The 17,500-nt window shown below is 42.6% G+C and overlaps 2 protein-coding genes across 3 annotated transcripts in view; one reads left to right on the top strand and one right to left on the bottom strand.

Annotated features, from left to right (window-relative positions):
- The window catches only part of LOC116036424 (bromodomain-containing protein DDB_G0280777-like), a 1,700,590-nt gene that overhangs the window by 113,919 nt on the left and 1,569,171 nt on the right, over window positions 1–17,500 (top strand). The window lies entirely within an intron of this gene.
- The window catches only part of LOC116067607 (complement C1q-like protein 4), a 211,283-nt gene that overhangs the window by 54,306 nt on the left and 139,477 nt on the right, over window positions 1–17,500 (bottom strand). The window lies entirely within an intron of this gene.

The raw sequence follows: 17,500 nt of genomic DNA, 5'->3' as shown, positions 1-17,500 counted from the left end.
TATGTGATACGCAGGTATACGCAGTATACCCACTAAGAAAGCTCCAGCATTTCCATATACCCACTGAAAAATGTGCAATGACATGCAACAACATTGTTTTGGGACAAAACTTTCACTTTAGTTTGTTTATAGCAAATACGTTTGGTCAAATAGGTTGAGTGATGTTACCGCAAACTCAATAAACGCTTTGGATCATGCAGAGAGACTATTGTAGTATAGCCACTACAATAAACTAGACTACACCACTGGGCGATGCATAAATGCTCACATAAAATTCCTGACACAACATGAAAGGTGGGAACATTTCAATAAGGAGAGACTTCGTTGCAGATATGCAAAGATGTATTGTACATATGCATAATATGAAATGTACAGAGTCCATCCATTAGACTCCATCGTTATGAGATCATTTTTAAAGGGGTAGAAAAGGCAAGACATAGCCCCCCGATGGAGTCTAGACACTTGTGGCAGCAGCGAAGGAGCCCGAAGACCATTATTATGTTACATTACATTACTTTTATCCAAAGCGACTTAAAATTACTACATATGTCAGAGGTAACACACCTCTGGAGCAACTAGGGTTAAGTGTCTTGCTCACGGACACAATGGTTGATGTATGGCAGTGGGAATCAAACCCAGATCTCCCACACCAAAGGCATGGGTCATATCCACTGCTCCATCACCACCCCGAAGGACCAGACCGTAGGACTCGACGGAGCATTCTGCTGGAGGAGGACCCGGGGCCATGGTGACTGGCGGTGGAATTGCTTGAAATGACAGCTGACAGCAGCAGAGAGAGAATCAGATTCAAAGCAGGGATGTCATGCTGTGATTGGATCGTGAATTTCGTGGCCAATTCTGGTTGGTTTACTGAAAAGTGAATGCCTCTAAATAGCTGAATAGTTTTAGGAAGAGAGAGCGGCGATTGAAGTTATTAGAATTCTTCCTGAAAGAATTTGCGCTGAGCTTCATTACTGGTGTTTAATTATGTTGTCGTTTCTTTTACAAGTGTCATTTATTTCCGTTTAATATGTAGGGGGAGTCTGGGGGTGGGTACCGTTTGGATTTTTACAATTCCGATGCCGAACCGGTACTTTTAAAACGATTGCGATTCCTAAACCGATTCTTGAAAAACTGAAAAATGACATCAACAAAAGGCTCTTTTATAGAAATAGTTTCTTTTTAAATTGAAAATGATTTAAATTTAACAATATATTAATGTTTTAAAGTACTTAAATATATAATAAGAAAGAGAAAGTGTGATATAGGCTTATGTCACAGTAGGGAATCATAACTTCCGGTCAACAGTCCCTTTCTCCATAAGGATTTAGATTATCAGCCATAATGTCTAAATCATCCCATAATGTCTAAACCATCCCATAATATTTATGCGGTTGTGTAACGAAGGTTTCTGCTCCTGTAGAAGCTAGAAGTCTGTATGAAATCAACCTTGATTTAAGAAAAACATGTTTTATCTGCGATCATATGGAGAAAAACTACACTACCCACAATCCTAAGCGTAACAGTCTGATTGGTCCAACTCGCTGTTATCATAGAAACATTTACCATACCCGCGAAACCGCGAACGGCTAGAGCTTCTACCATTGAAGTCTGTGATAGTTTCTGTACACGGTCTGGGACCTTTTGACCTTTTTGGCTGTTTTCAAAATGTTTTTTACTTTGAGAGTGTGTGTGTGTGTGTGTGTGTGTGTGTGTGTGTGTGTGTGTCTATGTATGTGTGTGTGTCTATGTATGTATGTGTGTGTGTGTGTGTGTGTGTGTGTGTGTGTGTGTGTGTGTGTGTCTGAGTTCATTAACAATCCCAACCACATCGTGGTAGGTGACTTCAAGCAGGTAGAGGAGAGACTTGGTCCAGCAGTAGCCTATCTATAGGGCTTCGCCACTGTAAAAGGCTAACCGGAAGAGCTGTATCCCCACTCAGAGACCCACATTGGAACCAGGTTTCGATACCCAACCCTAGGGGAGTCCAGAGATAGTTGTAGCACGTCATGTTCCTCCAATCAGGAACAAGTTTTGAATCCCTGATTGACTGTGAACATGCTCTTTACTTTAGTCCTTATGGAAGCAGCAGCACCGTGTGACAGACGCTGCTCATCTTAGAGAGAAGCTTAGTAGTTAAACTCAGCGAACTTAAATCATGTTCATAGAGATCTTTCATCCAGGGTGTTAGTGCTAATGTTTCAGCTGTTAGCTGTAAATATAGATAATAAACAATAATCTGGGTTAGAAAATGTTACAGCCCAACGCTAAATGTTGGGTGTATTTAAGTTTTTTCTTTAAATTTCAGACGGACACACAGACACACAGACACACACACACACACACACACACACACACAGGCATGCATCATATGTTTGGGTTACAGAGATAACAGCTACACCATTTAATAGCAGACAAACGTAATTAGTTTGTATCAATGTATGTAACGCGCTGGCTTAAAAGAGCTCTGAGATAACAGACAGAAATGTCAAAAATGTTACAACTATCCCCAGTCTCCCATACATACATATATCCATCCACCAAGTGAAATCCCTGTAAGTGTTACTGACTTTTTCTGATTCTGCAGCAGTTCTCCAGACGTCCACTGGGTGTCACTGTGAGACAACACATGACGAGACAGGAGAGACGTGTTGGAGCTCAACATTCACACACACATTTCCAAACTCAAGCTCATTCTGTCTTTTCATGATATGGTTAAAGGTGCCCTGCCACACATATTTCATGACTTTGTGGTAATGTCTGAAGTTCTACCATGGACTCTGTAACCTTGGTTACCTTGTTTCAAGCCATTCTAGCGTGGTATAGAAAGCCTGCAGGAAGGCTCAGCCCGACTTGTGCCAGTTCTCATTAATATTCAACGAGCTAAGCTGCTTGACTCTGATTGGCTAACAACTAGCCAATGAGAGCCTGACTATCAGCATCCTTTAGCCAGCGCAACTGGGCGAGCTCATGAATAGTAATGAGCTCATGCAATATGTCAGACTGACCAGCTTTTGTAATTGGCCTGATTTCTAGAGCTGACAGAGGAGGTAGCAGTTCATTTTCACATTCACCACATAACACAAACACATATGGACCTTGAACACATTTAAAAAAATGCAAGTAAAAATGGTTTTGTGTGGCAGGGCACCTTTAAGTAAATTCATGTTTTCCATCCAGACTGGACTATTGCAACTGCCTTCATTGCTGCCGTTAGGAGACGGTCCTTTCTCAGGAAAACTCCCCCATAAGTGGTATGTTCCACCATCATTCTGACCTATATTAAGGTTTGTAGTGGCGGCACCCTCTAGTGGCCGTAGTAGTTCTGACGGGAGCAAAGCAGGAAGTAAGGTGAGGAAGTATAACCGGCAATTTCCACTGGATGCGGAACGTCTGTGGACCGGCTCCACTGCAGAACGGCTGCGTGCTCTGCCGTCCGTCCATACCCACCAGGTCCTGATTTGTTGCAGCACGGCTGCGGCCATGACTGACAGCTGTAGTCACGAGGACCCACGAGATCTCACAAATTCACGTAGAATAGAACCACAAAACCACCACCAGTTAGTTTCATCCAGAGGAGTAGAGGGGAAACTACTCTGAGCTGTGTTTTCAAGGTGTAGTGCAGGGAAATATGACCCGCCGTGAGCACGGGGGATTTTACTTTGAAAATTAACCAGATTTTTAATTTTGTTTCTGTGCTCGACTAGCCTGGTCCTACCAGACTCTCGTATATTTCATTTGTCCAGAGAGTCTGGCCTCTCTCCATTGACAAGTGTTAACTTCCTTGAAGGCGGGTACTCTGTTGAAGTTTAAAACTATTGGATCTGCCCAGAGCCACTCTAGATCTGCCATAACCAATCACTAACGTTTGGTTGTGACGTATGTCATGCGCATGTGCAACAAGAGGGGAGACCGACAACAACTATTGGCTTATATTTAGCATTAGCATCGCTAGCGTTAGCCTTAGCCAACTCCTTCACCACTAACGGAGCGAGCTGGAAAATCAAACTGTTCCCGAACCCCGTGGGGAGGAGGGCCACAACATCATGGCCACCAACACCACTCAGCAAAGATTGTTCTTGCTCGGGCTTTAACTTCTGGATATTCGGCAGTGTTGCCGCAACGGACCGAATGGCTTCGCTCGCATCTTTCTAGCGCACGTCCTCAATGTCATCGCTCACAGCCACTCCCTCTGTTCGCTGATTGGACCTACAAATATTTGACCGGAGAAAACCCAAGAAAATACCGCAAACCCAGACGGAGTACTGAAGGGAAATGAAAATTGAGCGGAAGTAAGTAGGAGGGCGGAGCCAGGCTAGTGCTCGACTTCCTGTCCTGCACTATCTGCCGTGTGGCAAAAATAGAAGCTCTGGTATCAGCTCCGGAGGGCTCGGACCGCTGGAGCTGGGACGGCGTCGGGACGCAGACGTTCTGCAGTCAGTGGAAATACACACACTGACTTTAATGGAAACCTAATGACTCCGTCGACGTTCCGCAGACGTTCCGCAGGCGTTCCGCAGGCGTTCCGCAGACGTTCCGCATCCAGTGGAAATTGCCGGTAAGAGCGCCAAATGTCCTGCAGGTTGGGGCAAGCAAATACAGGACATTCCCCCAGGAGACCGGGGTTCATGTCCCATTTGAAAAGAAAAGGAAACAGAGAGATTTTTTAACTTTAGGGAACAAACGGAGCCACGTCACATTCTGGGTCAACCTTCAGGAAGTGAAGTCACGTCTGATAGGAACCCAAACCTCCATCATTTTATCAACTTAACTCAGTAGTTTTGGTGTCTAAAACTAACCAAACTGGGACCGTTTCACAACGTTAACCACATGGTTAAAACCGCCACCGTTACCTTCTCTGGGTTAGCTATGAGGACGTATTTACTTCCACCACTAGGGGACGCTAGGGGGATAAACCACCCATATCCTTGGAGGGTTTCCCTTTAGATATCAGATGTGCTCCCTCCATTTTTCTAGCCTAGAAATCTAGACCACCCTAGCGGCAGCAAATGTAATCTGCAGCCAGGGTCGTCTAGCAACTCTCCGTTGGTTTGCGAACTGGAAAAACCAAACTCTGGCCGGGCCAATCACATCGCGTATAGAGTCGGTGGGCGGGGCTTATGGCTGCTGCTGCTGCTGGAAACAGCGGTCTTTGGCCGCGACTCTGGAAGACTTGGAGTTAAACTTTTCTTTGAGAAAAGAACAAAGAATGGCACTGAAGTCATTCTTAAAAAAGGAAGATGTGTTCGGAGTTTTGGCGACCAGATATGGCAAAAGTTTAATCTATCAACTAACTCTGCTACCGTCTTCGTTGCTCTGCCTGGTTGTAGCGCTATCCTATTAAAGTCTGAGTGAAATGTTAACGAGTTTTTCCAGCTTGATGATGGGCATCACGCAGCTCTGATAATAACTTATTCTAACACTTTTAATCTCTCTGCTGCTGCTGCTGATAACAACCAAACGCCATGATTACATTCTGCTCGCTGTGAGTGGCTTCCGTTAATTCCCCGACAGCCAATCAGCTCGGCACCTTCTTGTCTGGTTGTCCATGTTTGATGGTCACTTTAATCTCCCATAATCCTCTCTGGCTTCAGAGTCCTTTATAAACTCCTCTTCATATCTGACAGTTTTTAACACATGTTCCTCCGTAATTCCTCTATGTATTTGTGTGTGTGTGTGTGTGTGTGTGTGTGTGTGTATGTGTGTGTCAGTCTGTGTGTGTGTGTGTATGTGTGTGTGTGTGTGTGTGTGTGTGTGTGTGTGTGTGTGTGTGTGTGTAGGTGTGTGTCAGTCTGTGTGTGTGTGTGTGTGTGTGTGTGTGTGTGTGTCAGTCTGTGTGTGTGTGTGTGTGTGTGTATGGTTATGTAAGTGTGTATGGTGACGTAGTTTTTGACACTTTTTTGATGTTTTTGCGTTTTTGTGGGATTTTGTGTTATATGTGTGTATATAAACACCATTAATGTGGTTACATAAGTGTGTATTGTGACGATACGTATAACTTCTAAGTTGTGTGTGTGTGTGTATGTGTGTGTGTGTGTGTGTGTGTGTGTATGTGTGTGTAGTTATTATGCACCCACCACCTGTGGGAGGAACCGCTGGGGTCGGGTGCGCTGCCACATGGGTGGCAGTGAAGGTCAGGGGCCTCGACGGACCAGACCCGGGCAGCAGACGCTGGCTCTGGGGACGTGGAACGTCACCTCTCTGTGGGGGAAGGAGCCGGAACTGGTGCGGGAGGTGGAGCGCTACCAGTTGGATCTGGTTGGGCTTACCTCTACGCACAGTCTCGGTTCTGGAACCATACTCCTGGATAGGGGTTGGACTCTTTTCTTCTCCAGAGTTGCCCAAGGGTGTGAGGCGCCGGGCGGGTGTGGGGATACTCACAAGCCCCCGGCTGAGCGCCGCTACGTTGGAGTTTACCCCGGTGGATGAGAGGGTCGCCTCCCTACGCCTGCGGGTTGTGGGGGGGGGGGACTCTGACTGTTGTTTGTGTATATGCACCAAACAAGAGTTCGGAGTATTCGGCCTTCTTGTCATTGAGTCATAAAATGTCATAGTATAGTATATTGAAAAAGTCATAGTATAGTATGTCGAAAAAGTAAAAAAGTCATAGTATAGTATGTCGAAAAAAGTCATAGTATAGTATGTCGAAAAAAGTCATAGTATAGTATGTTGAAAAAAGTCATAAAAAGTCATAGCATAGTATGTCAAAAAAAGTCATAAAATGTCATAGTATAGTATATTGAAAAAGGCATAAAAAGTCATAGTATAGTATGTTGAAAAGTCATAGTATAGTAGGCTATGTGCCAGAAACATTTGAGCTCATTTTCACGGGTTTAGTTTCTTTTAACATGTCTTTGTTTCTTTGCAGTGATGTGAACAGTCTGGTGTTTTGCCGGCAGCCCCTCAGGGTTCCTCTTCCTCCTCTCCATCGCAGTTTTCTCTCCACGTTATTTCGAGGGCGAGCTGTGGAAGTTAATGGGCCACAAACCTCTAATCAGGGCTTTTTCCCACCCTAATTGTCGGCTTAGTTTTGGCCGTCGCCATCCTCCCTCACAGCGAGCAGTGGGAGTAATGAGGTGTTACGTGATATAATGTCCCCCTCAGGACACCGAGCCATTCAACAAAAGGTCCTGGGGGCTGAAGCTAATGGACAGAAACAAGCACCAAAAGACAAAGTCATGAGAGGAAGATACGGAGTTTAACCCAGGAGCAAGAAAGAAAAGAGGGAAAAGTTACAGAGATGAAGAAATGAAGACTCTGTACCAAGAGACGGATTAATAAAGCATAGAAAAACAAAAAGAAGAAAAGGTGAAAGAGGGACAGAGCTGACGACAAAGAATTTCATTTTATTGAAGGAAACAAATGATTTGGAAAATATTCTGTTCATCTGTAACAAAGAAAACTTCACACACAAACTCTGCAGCTGCTTTATTTTCAATAATTCCCACAAACTGAAGAAACAGACTAGTTCGTACAGTTGGTAAAGGCAGGAGTGAAAACGTTAATGTTAAGCCTCAACATCTGTTACGGCTGCCGTCGCACCCTCAGGTGTGTGTTTAATTAACTGTGCTATGTGAGATGCAAAGCAGGCTGTGCCATCCCATGCTGAGGATTGGATGGACAAGGGAAGTCCCGCCCAGTTCCTGGAGGAGGAAGCTAATTGGTGCGGAAGGCCACCACTGACCAGCCAATTGAGGAAGGCTGCCTCCAGCTTAAAAAGCCTGATTGATTGCAGCTGAGGGCAGCTGCCAGACCAGATTAGTTTGAGGAAATGTTTGAGAGAGTGAGGAAGTGGGCCAAGGGTTGAGCTCTTAAAAACTGATACCACCTTTGCATTAACAGGTTTGTCTTGTATAGTCACATTAGGTTCAGGGCTGATATTATATATGTATATTATACAGATATTATCTCTGTATATAAATTCAATTCAATTCAATTCAATTTTATTTATAGTATCAAATCATAACAAGAGTTATCTCGAGACACTTTACAGATAGAGTAGGTCTAGACCACACTCTATAAAGCCCCAACAATTCCAATAGTTCCCCCAAGAGCAAGCATTAGCAGTGGCTATTGCGACAGTGGCGAGGAAAAACTCCCTTTTAGGAAGAAACCTCGGCAGACCCAGACTCTTGGTGGGCGGTGTCTGACGGTTGGGGTTATGACGGTACAGGATGTAGCGTGGCACAGCAGAGCATGGGTGGACGCTGTGGACGCAGCAGGACGTAGCCGGGCATTGCAGGGAATCGTAGAGCGTAGCAGGGTGTAGCAGGTCCATAGCCACAGCTGCACCCAAGACCCAGGTCTTGGTGTCGCCCTAATCCGAGGCGATGTTCTGGGTGAAGAAGAAACATAACGACTCCGGGGAGTAAACTCCCCAGAGCTAGGTGAGTAACAAGTACTTCTGAGACAGGATGTGCATAAAAGGAAACAAAAGAAAAGAGCGTGTCATAAGAAGGAACTTCCTCGGCAGTCTAGAATTATAATAGCATAACTAGGAGAGGCACTATATTATTGATTATACGATAGGTAAATCTGATGACTGTAAAGAGAAGCAGAGAAAAGCAGGGGTGCTGTGTCTGCAGCTATGCACCCTGCCCCGCCGGTCTAGGCGTTCACTGCAACTCCTCACTCCCTAACTATAAGCTTTATCAAAGAGGAGAGTTTTCAGTTTAGTCTTAAATGTAGCGACGGTGTCTGCCCCCCGAACCCAGACTGGGAGCTGGTTCCACAGGAGAGGAGCCTGATAGCTGAAGGCTCTGGCTCCCATTCTACTTTTAGAGACTCTAGGAACCACAAGTAACTCTGCATTCTGGGAGCGTAGGGCTCTAGTGGGACAATAAGGTACTAAGAGGTCCTCAAGATATGAAGGAGCTTGACCATTTAGAGCTTTATAGGTCAGAAGAAGGATTTTAAATTCAATCCTGGATTTTACAGGAAGACAATGGAGAGAAGCTAATACAGGAGAAATATGATCTCTTTTCTTAGTTCTTGTCAGATCACGCGCTGCAGCATTCTGGATCAGCTGGAGAGTCCTAAGAGTTTTATTTGAGCATCCTGATAATAAGGAATTACAGTAGTCCAGCCTGGAAGTAACGAATGCATGGACTAGTTTTTCTGCATCGTTTTGAGATAGGATGTTCCTAATTTTAGCAATGTTACGAAGGTGAAAAAAGGCTGTTCTAGAGGTGTGTTTTAGATGGGCGTTAAAGGATAAATCCTGATCAAAAACGACTCCTAGATTTCTGACAGTAGTGCTAGATGCCAGGGCAATGCCATCCAGAGTAATTATATCTAATATATATACTTGTCTTAATAAGACAAGTATGGAGACAAGTCCTTTGTCTGAAGCAGTTAGAAGGTCGTTAGTAATTTTCACCAGTGCCGTCTCTGTGCTATGATGCTTTCTAAATCCTGACTGAAAGTCCTCAAATAAGCTATTGCTATGTAGAAAATCACATAACTGATTAGCGACTACTTTCTCAAGGATCTTGGAGAGAAAGGGAAGGTTAGATATAGGTCTATAGTTGGCTAAGACCTCAGGATCGAGGGTGGGTTTTTTCAGTAGAGGTTTTATCACAGCTACTTTAAATGACTGCGGTACATAACCTGTCAATAAAGACATATTTATCATATCTAGCAATGAAGTGTTAACCACGGGTAACGCTTCTTTAAGTAGCCTCGTAGGGATGGGGTCCAAGAGACAGGTAGATGGGTTTGATGAAGAGACCTTTAGCATTAATTGTTGAGGGTTTATAGGATAAAAGCAATCTAAGTATATGTCAGGTCTAGTCGTTCTTTCTAGCAGTCTGTCAGTTAAAGGTGACCCATTAGAGGTTGGGGGCAAGAGGTGATGAATAGTATCTCTAATTGTTTTAATTTTATCGTTAAAGAAAATCATGAAGTCATCACTACTCAGAGCTATAGGAATAGATGGCTCAATAGAGCTGTGGCTATCTGTCAGCCTGGCTACAGTGCTGAGAAGAAACCTTGGGTTGTTCTTATTTTCTTCTATTAGTGATGAATAATAGTCTGATCTGGCCTTTCTTAGGGTCTTCCTATAGGTTTTCAGACTGTCTTGCCACTCTAAACGAGATTCTTCCAGTTTGGTGGAACACCATTTAATTTCAAGTTTGCGCGAGATTTGCTTTAATTTACGAGTTTGGGAGTTATACCAAGGTGCTAGTTTCCTTTGCTTCATCGTCTTCTTTTTGAGAGGAGCAACAGAGTCTAAAGTAGTCCGTAGGCAGGCCGTAGCACCGTCTATGAAATTATCAATTTGAGAGGGACTAAAGTTTACATAAAGATCGTCTGTTATATTAAAGCACGGTAATGAGTTTAGTGCTGTTGGAATATATTCCTTAAATTTAGCTATAGCACTGTCAGATAGGCTTCTAGTGTAGAAGCTTTTATCTAATTTCGTATAATCGGGTAGTAAGAATTCGAAAGTTATTAAGAAGTGGTCTGATAATAAAGGATTTTGCGGGAATACTATTACGTCTTCAATTTTGATGCCATATGCCAGCACAAGGTCAAGGGTGTGGTTAAAACAGTGCGTGGCCTCATGCACCCTCTGACTGAAACCAATAGAATCTAGTAGTGAGTTGAAAGCAGTACTAAGGCTATTGCTGTCAACGTCCACATGGATATTAAAATCACCTACAATAAGTACTTTGTCTGATTTTAGGACTACACATGATAAAAACTCGGAGAATTCCGATAAAAATTCAGAATATGGACCTGGTGCTCGGTAGACAACAATAAATATAATAGGCTGTACTGTTTTCCATGTTGGATGCTGAAGATTAAGAACGAGATTTTCAAAAGAGTTATAATTTAGTTTAGGTTTAGGATTAATTAACAGGTTTGAGTCAAATATGGCTGCAACTCCCCCTCCTCGGCCTGAGCCTCTAGGAATTTGAGTATTAATATGAATGGGAGGAGTGGCTTCATTTAGACTGACATACTCTTCATGGCCCAGCCAGGTTTCAGTTAGACAGAATAGATCAATTTGATTATCGGATATCAATTCGTTTACTAGTATTGCTTTAGAAGACAGAGATCTGATATTTAGAAGACCGCATCTAATTTTCCTATCCTGTTCTATCATTGCAGTGGTAGTTGTAATTCCAATTAAGTTGTTAAGTATTGCCCCTCTTTTGGTTACCTGTGATTTAACTGATCTGAGTCGAGTTACAGACACTGTCTCATTTTTTGGGGCAGGTTGTGGCTGACGTGAACTGGATGCTAAATTGACTATGTTTGCAGTCAACTTCTTATTACTTAGGGGATTCAACACTTTGTATGGTCTATTGTTGATTATAACTTGAATAGTACTAGTACTACATGTTACCCTGCAGAAAACTTTTTCAGATTCATTCACTTGTAAAGTGCCATTAGGATCAATACCTGGGGGGCATGAATCTGTGATATTTTCAACAGAATGTCAATACTTAACAGGACCGTGAGCCACTGCCCTTTTTTCCTCCATAAACTCCGCTCTCAGCTCCTCTACTGCATGAACTTCCTCCGGACAATTTTACTGCTGGTGCACTCCTTGGAGAGGATGTGTGCAATGATTCCAGCCAGTTCGTGGATGTATAAAGTTATATGAACACGTAGACAGCTAGTGTTCCGCGCCTTTCACAGAGCGAGCGCCCGGTGTTTGCCTTCTGATTCAGAACTGAGTCCATCCACGCCGTAGTGACCTACGTTACCGACTCTGGCTTTGCCTTCGGCCCATCGGTGATGCCCACACTTGTTTACTTGAGACCGCTAGTTACGTTTCTCTGACAGAGACTATGGTAGTTACTAAGCAACCAAGATGCATCTTCAACCGCGCGAAAAATTAAAAACAATACCGCGAAAATCCAAGCGGTCAATATGACCGTGTATGGCCGAAATAGGTAAAAGTGATTGTATTTTCTTTGCCTTTTGTGTAATGTATATAAAAACTATTTAAAATTAAAATGCAGACTCTTTTAGGAAAAGTCAGGCAGCAGCAGGATTGTATTTTTTTATTCAGCAAAGTTATTACACATATAAATTTCAAAACGGTCAAAATGACCGTCATGGCCGTTCTAGTGTTAAGCAGCTGAACTGCTTCCTCCGGCTCTGATGCTTGTTACTAACCTAGCTCTGGGGAGTTTACTCCCCGGAGTCCTTATGTTCCTTTTCCCAGCATTTTTCGTTGGATCTGGATGGCACCTAGACCTTGGTTTCAGCTGTCGCCGTGGTCCTGCTTCAGTTCACCCTGATACGCTCCACGGTGCCCTGCTGCGTCCTGCTGAACCTGCTACATCCAGCCATGCCCTGTTGTACCACGCTTCATACTGCAACGCCCTGCAGTGCCCTGCTATGACATGAACTACTACAACTACTATTTCTAGTCACTGTTCCATTATCTTTATTGTAAGTATTATTGCCACTGTTCAGCACACCCCCAACTGGCACTGTCAGACACCGCCTACCAAGAGCCTGGGTCTGTCCCAGGTTTCTTCCTAAAAGGGAGTTTTCCTCACCACTGTAGCACTGAATGCTTGCTCTTGGGGGAACTACTAGAATTGTTGGGGCTTTGTAAATTATAGAGTGTGGTCTAGACCTACTCTATCTGTAAAGTGTCTCGAGATAACTCTTGTTATGATTTGATACTATAAATAAAATTGAATTGAATTGAATTGAAGGGATGGGAGAGGCAATGGTGGGGTGCAACCTCTGGTGATGACCCTCATGGCCCTTTTCTGGACCCTCTCTAGAAGTGCCGCCTGAAGGCCACCAGAAGGACACTGCCATCCTCCAGAATGGCTTGACCTGAGCAGTATAGATGCTAACAAGGTCCTCGCAAGGGCAACACGTTCTCACACTCATCTCGTAAAATATGGACGCTTGGTCAGGTGCCTTGGTCGTTCTTATTGACGATAAAAGTCTCCTTTAGCGCTATAAGTAAACGTGCTTGGTCGGGACTATTGCCGTCCCTTTAGCGCTATAAGTAAACACGCTTGGTCCAACCTCCTTACATACTACTCTCTAAATCCTCTCTAACTGCTGCTCTCCCCGGTGTGTTACACAAACACGCTGAAAGACGCCTTTTTCATAGTGGCTGTCAGACGCTGACAGCCACTATGTCCTTATTTTACGATTTCGGAATGAGAACGGGTTGAAAAGGGAGGCCAAGTTTTCAAGCTTTGAAGTCATAGTATAGTATGCCGAAAAAATCATAATAAGTCATAGTATAGTATGCCGAAAACATCATAATAAGTCATAGTATATCCATCCATCTTCGTCCGCTTATCCGGTCTCGGGTCGCGGTCAAGTCATAGTATAGTATGTCGAAAAACAGTTAAAAAGTCATAACAAGTCTCAGTGTAAAACAGGTTTTCTAAAGTTTGATGATGAATATGATTCAGGGCCGCACAGGATAAGTACACACATAAAAAAAAAATACTGTAAAAAAAATACAAAGTCAAGGTAATGTTCAGAGTTTTTATTAAATAGAGTAACTGACCTGAATGAAATCAACAAACTCAAACTGATAAATGAATTAAAAATAACTTTAGACAAACAACGTGTATCATTCATATCATACAAATGTGAATGTATTATTCCTGATATTGGTTCAGTTTCAGAGTATAAAAAGTTCTGCTGCTTCGTCACAAGTTCAAGTCCAGAAAAACACAGGAGAGATATGCAGAGACAACCAATCTTTTCACCCAGGGGTCCGTTTCAGGAAGCAGGTTTAGTGAAAACTCTGAGTTAGTTAACCCTGAGATGAGGGTTTTCTGTTTCAGAAAGAGAGGTAACTTAACCTCAGAGTCAGTTACTATGGTAACTTAACCTCAGTCAGTTACTATGGTAACTGAGCCTCAGAGTCAGTTACTATGGTAACTTAACCTCAGAGTCAGTTACTATGGTAACTTAACCTCAGAGTCAGTTACTATGGTAACTGAGCCTGTGAACCTAACCTGGTCAGGAGCAGGTTTTCTTCAAGAAACCTTGAGTTTCTTCTCTCTCATTTCCTCATTCATTCATTCATTCATTCATTCATTCTGAATCAGGCGCATTTTAATGCAGTTTGTTATCTGCATGAATACAAAAACGTATTGGTTTATGTTAGGCAGATTATAAAACGTTTTTTTCTCAAACATGTCATGTCCTTTAGTCGATGATCCCCTCGTTGAAAAAGCTGTATAACTTCACAGAGAGTTTACGTCGGGAGATGATATTGAGTCCCGACTAAATGTATTTTCATTTCCACATAACCGATTTGAGAGGTATTTTTTTTACAGTCCATCAGATATGTAGATACCTTATCGTCCTCATATCACTAACATCCACCATCGTGGACATGCTTTAACATCCCAGCTGATTCTTTGTGTCGCATTACGTTTTGTGCAAACGGCAGATTTCTTTACAACAGTGTAGCAGATCATACTGTAGTAGTGAAGCCACTGTAGACGTCAGAAAAGTGACTCGCTCTGAAACGTTTTTTTTAAACGTTTTTGTATTGTTCCCTGGACACAAACCAGTGAGAGCAATAAAAAGAAATAAATGATTATACATTATATTTCTGTTAATGACCATGGTGCTGCAGCCTCACAATGGGATATAGTAGTAGCCTAGCTTACCTTTTTCGCCCGCAGGATTGCACCCAAATGAAATTATAGGTGTAATACAATTCCAGTTTTCACCAGTAATATTATACGTTAACTGCGATTAAATATGAAATGAATGCATTGTCAATGCTTATGTACTGACTCGAGCAGCAATTTTCTCCCACAACAATTCTCTCTCTTTTACAGCAGCCGCTGTCTTGCTTTTTTAACAAAATACATGTTCAAACTCGTTGTTTGTGCGCATGAGTATTTCCGCCGACCAGTTTGTTTGTGGTTGTTACCATGGTGAATCGTAGTATCATGGCTCCATTCATGCTGCCTTTTTATTGTGGTGGTGCACGTGTGAACATACTCGGAGTTGATTGAACCAACTCATATCAGCTGTTCTGGAACCAAAAACTCAGAGTTTCCATCTCAGACATCAGGGTTACACTCAGAGTTTGGTAAACCTCCTTCCTGAAACGGGGCCCTGGACTCTATGTCGCCATGTTTTTGTGTCTGATGGGAACAACAATCTCTGAAACTGGTCCAGTATTAAACCAGAACCAAGCTGTAATGTAACCCTACAGGACTAATGTTCAGCAGCAGTTAGAGTCACTAAAAGTTCTGTTGTTGCTGCTGACAGACTCAGATTATTATTCTAGGTGTCTGACAACATTATGGGATGGGACGTAAAATTAATGTATTTATTTTTTGCAAAACATTTGAAAAAGCCCATAAATCCTAGAATATTATTCTAAGTGTGTGACAACATTATGGGATGGATCCCTACAGAGATAGACCTTTTAGTTAAAGAGTAAGATCCTTTTAGTTTAACATGAAACAGCCCCGAAATCACCATCACCAAAGTACACCAGACTCCATGTAAATAATCAGGACTTTGAGCATGTCTAGAGCCAGCATATCTCCACCAGACTCCATGTAAATAATCAGTACTTTTAGCATGTATAGAGCCAACATATTTCCACATGTAAATGGGTGAATTAAGGGTTAATTTCAACCAAACCAGAGTGGTGATTGTTGGAACAGAGGAAAGATGAACCAAGACGGCTTTTGATAGTTTTATTTAGTTTCTGTCCACTTTGAATGAAGTGTGTTTCACTATGATAAAAGTACTGATAATTTACATGGAGTCTGGTGGGTAAAAACAGAACTTTTAGTGACTCTAACTGCTGCTCAACATTAGTCCTGTAGGGTTACATTACAGCTTGGTTCTGGTTTAATACTGGACCAGTTTCAGAGATTGTTATTACCACTTTGAAGACTGAGGTCTTACTCAGGGTTATCCCTGCCATTACAAGCTTTAGATGCAGCAACCGAGCTGTTTTGGGCAGCAACTAAAGCCAAATGTATTAAAAATCAAAAGCCTCTTCTCAGATCTACTGATAGTAATCGGGTTAAAGAAGTCAGTCTTCAGGCTCTCTGATGTGATGTCATTTATTTATTATCTGCTCTAGCTTTTCCCAACGTTTTAGACACAGATATATATGGTTATAATAATGGTACAAAAATGATGTGAGATTGCATACTTTTTAATTTTAAAACGTGTTCTTGAGGGAAGACCCCTGAACCCTGCGCCAAATACGTGCACCTAGGGCCTCCTGCACACTGGCTGCGTGGTGTGAGCGTGGCGTGAGCGTGGCGTGTCAGCTGCGTGGCGTTTTCTGTCTTTCCACACCAGAAAGGTGTGTGATGCGGCGCTACTGCTAGCCTTGTCTGTACACATAAACATAAATATAAATATATACTGATCTGATTACAGCAAAGACAACGTTGGCAGGATTGACGGAAAAATAGGCTCCAGAATATTTCCTTCTGTATTGACAGGTGCAATATTTAAAAAAAACGATAATTAGAGATGCACCGATTACAATTTTCTAGGCCGATTCCGATTTCCGATTTTTCATTGAGTTTGACCTGCCGATACTGATTTCATTTTTTAGAACCACTTTACAGCACACACAAATATTTATTTTCTATCTTTTCTTTAATAGAACATTTTACATTTTGCATAGAACATAGAACATGTTTTGAACAGATAAACGCTATAAAATAGAACTATATAAATGACTCCTGGTGTGGGAAATTCACACACATCTAAAGGGCAACGTTAATTTCCAAACAGCTGACGTGTTGCAGGTTAATGTGCGTGTGTTATGTGCGTTCCGTGTGCACGTGTGATGCCGATGTGGCGCGATATTGAGCATGCGGCGCCCGAGTGCATTTGTTCAAAAGCAGTGAGTGCATGTCGGAGAACGGCACGGCCATGCACTTCACACCGTGAGCGGGCCACTTGGCGTCGCTGTCAGGATGATAACTAGCCAGTGGAGATGGCGTGCGTGTGTGCGTCCTTGAGAACTGTAAATCGTGTAACTTACGATTTCAGTTCATTGTTAGCTGCTGATTTCGTTGTTGCCAGCTAGGTTGCACGTGGCTGTTGATTCCATATAATGGCGACTGTTGAACGCCCTTGTTGCTCACGTTTGCATTTTATGTGCATTATATTTACATGCTACAGTAGTTCCACTGCATTAAGATAATGTAATTAATAGTGGGTTTATTGTAATTATTTTGCTAGCCTATATATAATTCCTATGCATTGTGTATGTTATTTATTTACAGAATTTGACCGGTATAAACTCGGCACACGTCAGACTGACCGGCCGGTCGCCGGTCATGGCCGATCACGTGAAAATCGGCCAATTCACCAGGTCATCTCTAATAATTATTTATTATTTTATGAAATGACATTTATATCTGCATTTATGTCAAAACCTCGAGACGTTCAAACATCAACATGTCATTTATTAAATGTATGTGTGTCGAAATGACATATAAACATCTTTTCGTATTCTATGTTGCCTAGAAACGCTTCCAACACGCTGGCA

Source organism: Sander lucioperca, chromosome 13 (assembly GCF_008315115.2).
Source record: "Sander lucioperca isolate FBNREF2018 chromosome 13, SLUC_FBN_1.2, whole genome shotgun sequence".
NCBI classification, from domain to species: domain Eukaryota; kingdom Metazoa; phylum Chordata; class Actinopteri; order Perciformes; family Percidae; genus Sander; species Sander lucioperca.
This window is presented reverse-complemented; position numbering and strand designations above follow the sequence as displayed.